Source organism: Camelus ferus, chromosome 5 (genome assembly GCF_009834535.1).
Source record: "Camelus ferus isolate YT-003-E chromosome 5, BCGSAC_Cfer_1.0, whole genome shotgun sequence".
Lineage (NCBI taxonomy): Eukaryota > Metazoa > Chordata > Mammalia > Artiodactyla > Camelidae > Camelus > Camelus ferus.
Window position 1 is genome coordinate 4,972,793 of NC_045700.1, and position 12,477 is coordinate 4,985,269.

Below are 12,477 nucleotides of genomic sequence, written 5' to 3' on the forward strand. Positions count from 1 at the left end.
TTGTTCCCGCCGCGGGGGCAGCAGAGTGAAAGCTGAGGCTGGCGGGGCTAGGTCCGGGCTGGGGAGGGGAGTCGCCAGGGAGATCCCAGACAGCACTGAGGTGAGGTCCCTAGTGACGGGGCAGGATGCCTGGGGACCTCCGGCTGCCAGGAGCCTCCCAGGAAACCTGAAGCCCCCTGGACGTGCCGATAATGGTACAGTCATGTGAGGGGTGGGGGCAGTATGGAGCTGATCCAGCCTAGGAACCCTGCAAACAGGTAAGAAACTGATGAGGGATTCCCACACGTGCCCACATTCTGCCTCGGTCCCTTACCTGAGAGCCTGCAACCACAAAGGCCACCTAGGAGATCCAGACCAGGACAGGCTGGTCCCCTGGATCTGGCCAGCAGATAGCCATGCACCCCAAAAGAGGTCTGCACCGTCAAATCCTAGAGGACAGGTAAGCCCCCAGCTCACCAGCAAGACCAGAAGCACCCAGATCTGATGGAGACCCCCAGGAAGATACTGTTCCCATGCATTCTGACCTAAAAGCATTGGCAGGGTCACAGTGATCCAAGGTGCAAACCACCCACGGTCAGTGCTGAACTTGCCAGCTGAGCAGGCCCCAAGGTCAGCATTAAATAAGGATCCAGAGCACTTGTGGAAACCTATAAGGCCGATTCCACTTCCCTGAAAACCCTGCCATCAGGTCAGAAAGCACCTTCTCCCATCTTCCAGACAGCAGGACGCAGGTCCCCCTGCACTGGGGCGGCAGAAACCCTTAGAGGGGGTCCATGACACATAGATGCCAGGCCCACACACCGAGGAACACACCACATCCAGCAAACCCAAACATGAGGAAGTCCTCATTAACCAACCTCCAACACAGCCAGATGACCACAGGCACTGGGTGCAGTGTAATTTGTCAATGCAGCTCAATTTCAAAGGTACCGAGCACTGATCAATTCAACAAATATTTTCTTAAAAGTGGTGCCAGGGGCTAAAGGGCAGAGAGAGGCTAAGCCTGGAAGAGCCAGCAAGTGGAAGGATCACCTCCTACCCTCTGATGTGGACAGCGATGTGTTTAAGAAAGCTAGCTAGAGTAGAGAGTTTGGTTACAGCAGCTTGAAGTCGATGCCGTAGGCCTACACTCCTCTTAACAGCCTCCATCCAGTCCTGCCCATGTGGAAATCCAGAACTCTGTTTCATAGATTTATTTAAGGAGGGAAGGTGTCTACAATGGCCAACGGACCTAGGAAGGAGACTGTAACCATAAACATTTTGTGTATCATAATTTTAAATGAAGTTCAAGGTTATCAAGCAGTAATCAATTCAACAAATATTTACTGTAAAAGGGGGCACCAGAGGATAGAAATTGAGAGGCTCAGTGTCTGATTGAGGCCAAACCCCAAATCTCTGCACAGCCATGCCCTCCCATTCTGCAGCCTGTCTTGCAGGGGTGAGGGCACAGGCTACGCTGGGCTCCCCAGCCAGCATTCTGGCTCCAGGAAACACAGATGCAAAAACACAGTAAAAATGGCAGCCAAAGGGGCAGAGTGGGAACCTCTAAAAGTGTATCTTTCTATAAAAGCAATGAAAAAACTAACAAAAATTGTCACAATCTGCTTTTCCAGAACTCTGACGATTAACCAAAGACTTGCAGTAACCCAGAAAGCATTTGGTCAAGAAAAACAGCTGAGAAGACCTAGAGATGACCAACAGGCACATGAAAAGGTGCTCAACGTCACTACTGGTCAGGGAACTGCAAGTAAAAACCTCAGTGAGATATCACTTCATATACCTGTTAGAATGGCTATTATCAGGGGGAGGGTATCGCTCAAGTGGTAGAGCACATGCTTCGCATGCACAAGGTCCTGGGTTCAGTCCCCAGTCCCTCCTCTAAAAATAAGTAAACCTAATTACCCTCCCCAAAATAAAAAATAATTAAGTAATACAATAATAAATAAAAATATTTTTTTAAATGGCTATTATCAAAAAGACAAGAAATAATAAGTGTTGGCGAGAATGTGAAGAAAAGGGAACCCTTGGGCACTGTTGGTAGGAACGCAAATTGGTGCAGCCACTATGGAGAACAGTATAGAGATTCCTTGAAAAATTAAAAATAGAAAAACCATATAAGCCAGCAATTCCACTTCTGGGTATTTATCTGAAGAAAACAAAAACACTAAATAGAAAAGATATCTGCACCCCATGTTCATTGCAGCATTATTTACAATAGCTAAGATATGGAAAAAACCTAAGTGTCCATTGATGGATGAATGGATAAAGAAGATATGGTGTATATATATACATGGAATACTATTCAGCCATAAAAAGAACAAAATCTTGACATTTGTGACAATATGGATGAAACTTGAAGGCATTACACTAAGTGAAATAAGTCAGAGAAAGACAAACACCAGATGATCACATTTATATGTGGATTTTAAAAAAACAACACAAAAAGCCAAGATCAGATACAGAGAACAGATTGATGAGGTGAGGGTGGGAGATGAGTGAAATCGGTGAAGGGGGTCAGAAGGTACAAACTTCCATCTGTAAGACAAACAGGTCCTGGGGATGTAATGTACAAGCATGGTGACTATAGTTAACAGTTTACTGCATGTTTGGAAGTTGCTAAGAAAACAGATCCTAAAAGTCTTCATCACAAGGAAAAAAAAATTTTATAATTATGGTGTCAGATGTTAACTGACATCTATGGTGACTTACCATGGTGATCATTTCACAGTATATGTAAATATCAAAATTATGTTGCACACCTAAAACTACTATAATGTTATATGTCAGTTATACCTCAGTATCAATCAATCAGCCAATCAATCAATCAATCCAACTAACTGGGAGGGGGAAAAAAACAATTGAATCTTGGTAATAACAGGGAGCTTTATAATGTTTTAATTTATCCCAGTCCTTAATCCCCACTCCCTAACTCCACAGCTGCCTAGGAAAGTAACTGCCTGCATTCCCAGTAATGAGGGAGCAGAACAAGGCTGGAACTCTTTAAAAGCTTCATTCCCAAAGAGTTATTATTCAGCCTGACCTGGTCTTCCTTCGAAGATCCTACTTGAAAGGCTTGTCATTAGGTGACCTCACTCACACGTGCCTAGTGCTAAAAGCCTCTCCTGGGGAGAGTTTTTCAAATGTATTACTATCATAGCTGCTTATGATATCATAGTTGCCACTATCAAAGGCAATGGAACCATTGGGGCAAAACAACCGACCAATCAAAATGCTTAAAAGGAAAAACTGAGGAATGAGATGTCCCTAGGGACTTTGAAAAGACTTGACATATTCCTAAGAATCCAGAAGGCTATGCAAATGCCCAGAGCTGTATGCATGCTCAGGAGAGACCTTAGACGGTCCCAGGCTCTCACTTCTTTTTTTTTTTTTTTTTAACATTTTTTATTGATTTATAATCATTTTACAATGTTGTGTCAAATTCCAGTGTTCAGCACAATTTTTCAGTTATTCATGGACATATACACACTCATTGTCACATTTTTTTTCTCTGTGAGTTATCATAACATTTTGTGTATATTTCCCTGTGCTATACAGTGTAGTCTATTCTACAATTTTGAAATCCCAGTCTATCCCTTCCCACCCTCCACCCCCCTGGTAACCACAAGTCTGTATTCTCTGTCTGTGACCCAGGCTCTCACTTCTAACAGACCTTTTAGGCTCAGTACAAGCAGGGAGCAAAGACTAAGGCAGAGTTGTAACATGACTGGTTGAATGTTGAACGTGCACTCCAACATACACTCAGAGTCTTCTCTGGGAGACTTACTAGCTTCAGAAATCAAGAAAATCCCTGTGCAATCATTTGCTGACCACTAAACTGACCAGGCAGAGACTTCAGTGGCCACAGATGACAGAGATACAGATTTTACAGAAGTTCAGGAAAGTCACTAAACAAACAAACAATAAGCAGCAACAATGAACTCAGAAGTAGGGAGAATCTGGTTTCCAGAGTTGCCACATTATTCTATTTGAAAAGTCCAGTTCTCAGGAATAATTATGAAACATGCAAAGAAACAAAAAAATATGACCTAGACCCAGAAAAAAAAAAGAGCAACCCACAGAAACTGTCCCTGAGGAAGCCCAGATGTTAGACTTACTAGCAGACTTTAAATCAGCTATATTAAATATGGTCAAAGAACTAAAGGAAAGCAGGTCTAAAAAAACTAAAGGGAAAGAGGAAAATATCTCACCAAATGGAGAATATCAGTACAGAGATAGAAATTATAAAATGGGACCAAACAGAAATTTTAGAGTTGGAAAGAAATAATAAAGACTCTTACAGGATGAAATGAAAGAACATTAGACAATAATTTGAATCCACATGAAAATATAAAGAGCAATAAAGGTAACTGTAAGATAAATATGAAAGACAGTATAAATGTATTTTTTGTTTATAAACCTTTTTTTCCCAACTGGTTTAAAGACTGCATAATGAAATAATTTAACACAACAGAAGGCAATAGTGTAGGAACTAAGAACAAAAAGACATAAGGCGGGAAGTGTACAGCTCAAGTGGTAGGGCATATGCTTAGCATGCACCAGGTCCTGGGTTCAATCCTCAGTACCTCCTCTAAAAATAAATAAATAAATAAATAAACCTAATTATCTACACCCCCCTAAAAAAACCCTAAATAAATAACATACTCTTAATTAAAAAAAAAAAAGACATAAGATAACCAATTATTTTTAATTTCATCAATAAAAAATCTGGAAATTAGTTTTCAAAAAAAAAAGGCATAAGATATATAGAAAAAATAGCAAAGTGGCAGATGTAAACTTCATCTTATCAGTAATTACATTACATATAAGTAGGTTAAATTTTCCAATTAAAAGGTTTTTAAACTTTTTTTAAATGAATATTTTATATATGATCCAACTGTATGCTTTCTGTAAGAGATTCAGTTTAAATTCAAAAACACAAAAAGCTTCAAAGTAAAAGAATAGAAAAGGTATACCACACAAACAGCAACAAAAACAGAACTGGAGTGGCTATACTAATATCAGACAAAATAGGCCGTAAGGCAAAAATTTACAAGAGCAAAGAAGGCCATTTTACAATGATAAAAAAGTCAATACATCAAGAAGAAATAACAAGTATAAACATATGCATCGAGCAACAGAGCCCCAAAATACCTGAAGCAAAAACTGACAGGATTGGGAGAAAAATTGATAATTTAACAATAATAGTGGGAGACTTCAACACTCCGTTTTCAATAGTGGACAGACATCATACAGAAGCTAAGCAAGGACACAGAAGACATGAACACACTATAAAACAATTAGACCTAGAAGACATCTAAAACAAACTCCACCTACCAACAGCAGAACATACATTCTTCTTAAGTGCACACAGCATGTTCTCTAGGACAGACCATATGTTAGGACATAAAACAAGTCTCAATAATTTTAAATTACTGAGATTGTAGGAAGCCACAGTGGAATAAAACTAGAAGTCAATCATAAAGGAAATTTAGTAAATTCACAATTAGGTGGAAGTTAAACAATGCACTCCTAAAGAATGTATGGATCAGAAAAGAAAACACAAGGGAACTTAAGAGATACTTTGGAATGAATGAAATGAAAACACAACATATTGAAATTTATGGGATGATGCTCAAGTGGTATTTAATTTATACCCATAAATATCTATAGTAAAAAAAAAAAAAAGAAAAGAAAGAAATATCTCAAATTAATAAGTTAACCTGCCACCTTAAGAAACTAGCAACAGATGAGTAAACATGAGCAAACTAAAGTCAAAGTAAGTACAAGGAAAGAAATAATAAAGATTAGAGCAGGAATAAATGAGATGGAATTTAGGAAAAAATAGAAAAAATCTGTGAAACCAAAAGTTTGGTTCTTTGATAAGATCAACAAAACTAAGAAATCTTTCTCTAGACTGACCAAGAGAAAAGAGAACACTCAAATGAGTAAAATCAGAAGTGAAAGAAGAGACTGAACTTAGAGAAATTTAAAGGATTAACAGGATATACTATGAACAATTGTATGCCAACACATTAACTAGCCTAGTTGAAATGGACCAATTCCTAGAAAGACACAAATTACCAAAACTGACTCAAGAAGAAGCAGAAAATCCAAATAGACCAGTAGCATGTACTGGGTTAGTAATCAAAAAACTTCACACAAAAGAGATTCCAGGACCAGGTGGTTTTATTGGCAAATTCCACCAGATGTTTAAGTAGAATTAACACCAATCCTTCACAAAATCTTTCCAAAAATCAATCAAGAGGAAACACTTCTGAACTCATTCCATGAGGCCAATATTACCCTGATATCAAAACCAAAGACATCACAAGAAAACTACATATCAATATCCCTTATTAATACACATGTACTCAACAAAACTCAATCTAGCAGCCTATAAAAAGTATTATACAACACAACCACATGGGATTTATCCCAGGAATATAAGGGTGATTTAACACCAAAAAAAAAAAAAAAAAAGAAAGAAAGAAAAGAAAAGTATCACTAGAATAAAAGGAAACACCACATGATCATCTCAATGAATGCAGAAAATGCACTTGACAAAATCCAACCCCTTTCATGATAAAACAAACAAACATTCAACAATCTAGGAATAGAAGGAAACTTCTTCAACTTCATAAAAACCCAGAGCTAACATCATACATAATGGTAAAAAAAAACTAAACGTTTTCCCTCCTAGGTGAGGAACAAGAGAAGATGTCTAGCCTTGCCATTTCTTTTTAATTATATTTTTTGGGGGTGGGGGGGGTAGTTAGGTTTACTTATTTACTTATTTTTAGAGGAGGTACTGGGGATTGAACCCAAGACCTTGTGTATGCTACGCATGTGCTCTACCACTTGAGCTACACGTTCTTCCCCTAGCCTTGCCTATTTCTTTTCAACATTCCACTGGAGGTTCCAGTGAAGACAACTAGGCAAGAAAAGAAAATAAAAGGTATCTAGATTGGAAGAGAAGAAGTAAAACTATCTCGAATTGTGCATCACATATGCTGATATACAGAAAACCCTAAAGAGCCCTCCCATTACACTAGGTAAATGAGTTCAGCAAGGTTGCTGGATAAAAGGACAATATACGAAAATCACTAGCAATGAGCAATCTGAATACAAAATTAATAAAACAATTCCGTTTACAATAGCATCAAAAGAATAAATACTTAGAAATAAATTTAACTGAATAAGTATAAGTGTTACACAATGAAAACTACAAAACATCATTGAAAGAAATTAAAGACCTAGATAAATAGAAAGACATCCCATGTTCAAGGCTTAGAAAACTCAATATTAAAATGGCAATACCTTTCCTCCCCAAATGGCCTACAAATTCAACACAATTCCTATCAAAATTTCAACTGCCTTTTTTGCAGAAATAGGCAAACTGATCCTAAACCTCATATGGAAATAAATGCAAGGGACTCCAAATAATCGTTCAAAATAACTTAAAAAAAAGAACAAAGTCAGAGGACTCACATTTCCCAATTTCAAAGCTTACTACAGAGTTACAGTAATCAAAACAATATGGTACTGGCGTAAGGACAGACACGTACATCAATGTAATAGGATAGAGAGTCCAGAAGTAATTCCACACATCCATGGTCAACTGACTTTTGACAAGTCTGCCAAGACAATTCAATGAGGAACGAATAGCCTTGTCAACAAATGAGGCTAGTACTACTGAACAGCCACGTGCAAACGAATAACTTTAAACCTCTACATCAGGTCCTATGTAAAAACTGACTCATAATGGATTGAAAACCAAAACGTAAGAGTTAAAACTATAAAACTCCTAGAAAAAACCATAGGTGTAAACATAGGTCATCTTCATGACCTTGTATTAGGTAAGATTCTTAGATATGACACCAAAATCTCAAGCAATCAAAACTAAATAGGTAAATTGGACTTCATCAAAATTTAAAACTTCTGTACATTGAAGGGCACTATCCAGAAAGCTAAAGACAATCCACAGGAAAAAATATTTGCAAATCATATATCTGATAAGTATCTAGTATTCAGAATGCATAAGGAACTCTTAGAATCCAACAAGAAAAAGACAACCCAATTTAAAAATGGGCACAGAATTAGAATAGACATTTCTCCAAGAAAAGATATACAAGTGGCCAATAAGCACATGGAAAGGCATCCAGCATCACAAGTCACTAGGGAAATAAAAATCAAAACATAATGGGATACCACATTACACCTACTAAAGCAGATGATACACGTTAGTGAGAATTCCTGGTGGGAATGTGGAAAGTGTGCAGTTACTTGGAAAGCAGCTTGGTAGTTCCTCAAAAAGTTGAACGTAGAGTTACCATGGGAACCAGCAACTCCACCCCGAGGTATGCGCTCCAGAAAGTAGAAAATATATACAGGGATGTTCACAGCAGTGTTATTCATAAGAGCCAAAAGTGGAGGCAGGGAAGGGTATAGCTCCGTGGTACAGTGCATGTCTAGCATGCACGAGGTCCTGGGTTCAATTCCCGGTACCTCTGTTTAAAAAACAAAAAAAGCCAAAAGTGAAAACAATTCAAATGTCCTCCACAGATGAACACATAGACAAAATGTGGTACATCCATACAGTGGAATGTGATTTGGCCAAAAAAAGGAACAAAGTATGACAGCATCAATGAACCCTGAAAACTTTATGCTAAAGGAAAGAAGCCAGGCCAAAAAAAAAAAAAAAAAAAGCCACATTACGTATGGTTCCATTTCTATGAAATGTCCAGAAAAGGCAAATCTGTAGAGACAGAAAGCAGATTCGTGATTGCTGGGGGCGGGGGAGGGGAGAATGAGGATTGGCTGCAAATGGGTTTATTTGGGAGGGTGATGAAAATGTTCCAGAATTAGTGGTGATGGCTGCATAACCTGGTGAACGTACTAAAAAACCACTGAATGTACACATACATCAGATGTCTCCACACACATGTGCCTGGGCTATCCCGTCCCAGCTCACGAGTGCTGACTGCTACATTTTCAGGAATTTTGTGAACTGGTTAACATCACATTGTCAGCCTGAAGCGAGCTCAGGTAGAGGTGTTCATAGCACAGAAGGGGGCATACACTACAATTCAGGCCTCATTGCACCCCCTGGCCTGCCAGAGAGGAGGTCTACGCTTGAAGCAGAGGAAAAGAGAGGAGGGGCCGTGGGCAGTGCCCAGCCCAGCACTGTCTGGAGCTCAGGGCTCATCTGTACATCACTTGTCACCTGCCTTGCACTTTGCTTAAACCCTTGACTCCATCACAGCCCTAGGTGCTGTCCCGAGGGCTCCAGCTGCCATCCTCGCTGCACCTCGGCTGGCTCCTCTACTGAGGGGACCCCGGGGCATCCTCCTGGGGAGGGTGGGCAACAGCTGGGAGCACCGTGGGGCGTGGGGGGAGGCTGGCATGTGTGAGGGCAGGGATCTGAAAGCCCCATCCCGCACTGTACCAAGCATGGGGACCTGCTTGTGATCTGGCTAGCAGATCATTGGATCATGGTCACGTGGCAGATGTGTTCCACACACGAGGCCAAGCCACCGAGCCACACTGACACTGCCGGGAGTGCCGCTGACAAGCTGCATCCCCGGGCAGGGACGGAACCGGCCCGGCTTGAACATTCTCCTAGGGAACAATGCTGATGCCAGAGGTTCCGTGAGCTGGCACACAGGTTCTGTGTTCTTAAGGTCCGGAGTCCCTGGGCTGCCGCCAGGGCTGAGCCCCTTCCCACAGCAGCCGGTTCCCTCAACACTCACACTCACCTCCGAGCCCTCATTTACCCTCTTGCTCAAGCTCAGCCCCCTCCCTCAGGTTCAACGGTGTCTCAGGGTTTCCCCCAGAACTCTTCAAAGACTTCGTGGCCCAAACTAGCTGTGTCCACTCCCACACCCACCGCCACAAACGGGCATCCTTCTGGACCTGCCTGGGGTCAAGCCCTGTCCATTCCACCTCCCGGGTTCCCTGGGTCCGTCTCCTCTTCTCTAGCCCCACACCTGCCAAGGAGAGGCTGCCTTGCTGCCTGCCTCCTGACCAGTCTCCTCCCCAACCTGTTCCTCAGCAGCCCTGGGTCCCAGCACCCGGAGGAGGATTTTCAAAGTGCCTGGCCGTGCTTGTCACTCTACGTGCTTCCGTGCCTCCCCTCTGCCCTCCCTCTGGCCCTGCCTGCTCCCTGTCCTGCTGGGGCAGCCCCAGAAGGTGCGCGAGGTGAATGAGGAGAGGGTCATTGCCAAAGATCGGCCCAGTTCTGGGGGGCAAGGGACGATGCAGGGGAGAACCAGGATCCAGGTGCGAGAGTGGCCCTGGCACCTCGTGGCGGCGGTGGACGTGCAGAGGGCATCGTGGCATGCAGCAGAGTGACAAGGAAACTCCACAGCTTTGGTGACAAGGAAAGTCTCGCCCATCCCAAAGGTGGGGTCAGATGCCCATCCCTCTACCAGCCTGGTCCCAATGCCCGTATGTGGAGAAGAGGCTGGGTGGCCCTGGCACCAACACTGCTTGTGGGACAAGCTTCACAGGAGAGTGAAAGCCTGTATAATGACATGCTCACAAACCACTCCACAGCTTGTGAATAACAATCTGGCAGAAACATATAGCGAAAGAAGAGAGCCAGCAAAATGTTCCTGAGGGCATCTCTGAGGAGTGGAACCTCAGGTGTTTTCTTTCTTTTTATGTTTCCGTTATCTTTTTTTGCTTCTGGGTTTTTCCTAACTGTCTAAGAGGAGCGGTTTCACTTTTGTAAGAAAAAAAAACTGACTTGGTGTTTCCCAAGTCTCACTCTGGTCGCTGTCATTTGATAACCAGCATCTCTCAGGCTCAGGACACCCGCTGGAGCCAGGCAGCAAATGGGGAGGCTGGCCCCTGCCCCCACCACCCACCTGCCTGACCTGATGGTCTCTTGATCCATGGCAGACCCTAGGACTCAGGGTTGAGAGGACCCCTGCTGAGGGAACAGAGGTGCCACTGGGTCTCTGCCCCAACACTGCATGGCATCAGGGAGGAAGCTGCTAATGAAGCTGGCTCTGCCTTACCAGCATCCCTGCTGTGCCGAAACAACCACCCCCCCATGCACCCCTCCCCCCACCCGCCTGTGATTGCTCTTCTGTTCTGCTCTTTCCCTTCTTTCCATCGAAGACTCTGAGGTGGGAGCCGGGCAGCCAGCAGGGGAGCCCTGTGAGGGACCAGGAGGGCAGTGGCCGCATGGACATGCTAAGAGGGGTGAGCACTGGGAGGTGGCTTTATCCGCAGACTTGGGCCGGGACAGAAGGTCTAGGGAGTGGGCAGCAAACTGCGTAGGAAGCACAGAACTCGCCAGGTGAGAGGATGAATGCAGGTTCCCAGGGCTGCCCTAAGACTCAGCCATAATCGCGAAGGCTATTAAATGGTGAAGGGCCACAGCCTTAACAGCAAAACCCATGTCCCTGCGGGCTTGGTGACCACGTTGCACATCACCTAGGTTTGGGGCCACCACCCTGCCCTCCATGGCCACTCCCCATCCGTGCACATTGCCTCTCCAAGCCCCTGTCCCCAGCAAAGCTACAGGGTCCTCTCCTCCCTCCAACCCCTACTCAAGGGGTCACAAAGAAGAGCATCCTTCTGCCTGGGTTTGGCTGGAAGGGGGCTGCCGGGCCCAGGAGACCAGCCCCTCCCGCCCAGCATGAGTCACTTGTACCCAGCCGTGTTCCAGAAAGGACTGCAGAGGCCAACACTGGCTGGACACTGCTCGACATGTGACTGGCCTGGTGAGTCACACGGTGTCTGGGGCCTCAGTTACCTCATCTATGAAATGGCCACAAGGGGTATGAGCACAGAGGCTGGACCCGGCCTGGGGGACTCTCCTGCCTTAACCGCACCCCTGTGCAGCCTTTGTTTGGGGGCAGTTCTGGCCGTTCTCGCACAGACCTTTTATCGTTTTTACCATTTGTACAAAATTTTCACCATTCCTGGCTCACAGAGGAGGAAACAGAAGGCTCCCGAGGTGAGGCCTCACCAGGATGGCCCGGCTCGAGTGTCAGGGTAGCTGGGGGAAGCCGACAGCCTGGATTTTGCCCCTTTGCCCTTTAGCTGGCTGTGACCTTGAGCGAGTCCCCTCCGAGGCCTGGTTCTCGATGGGTGCGGGGTAACGGCCCCATAGTGCGAGGCAGGCGCTCCACCTGCCGCTGCCGGGGGCCAGAGGGAGGGAGGGATGCGGGCGAGGGAGAGGGTCCCCCGACTTGACGGGCGCGGCCACGGGGAAGGGAGGGGCGGCAAAGTTGAGGGGTCCCGGCCCGGGAAGGCGGGGCGGGACGGGGCGGCGCTGGGCGGGGGGTCCCTCCGTCCGGGGCTGTTACCTTCCCGTCATGGTGGCTGCACGCGTCGAGCTGGGGGCGCCTCGGGACCCCTTCGGCCACCTCCGCCGCCGCCCGCCGCGCAGCGCCCTCCCGCAGGTCCGAGTAGAGGAGCGAGGAGACGCCCAAAAAAGGCAGGAGCCGCTCCGCCCGCCGCGCA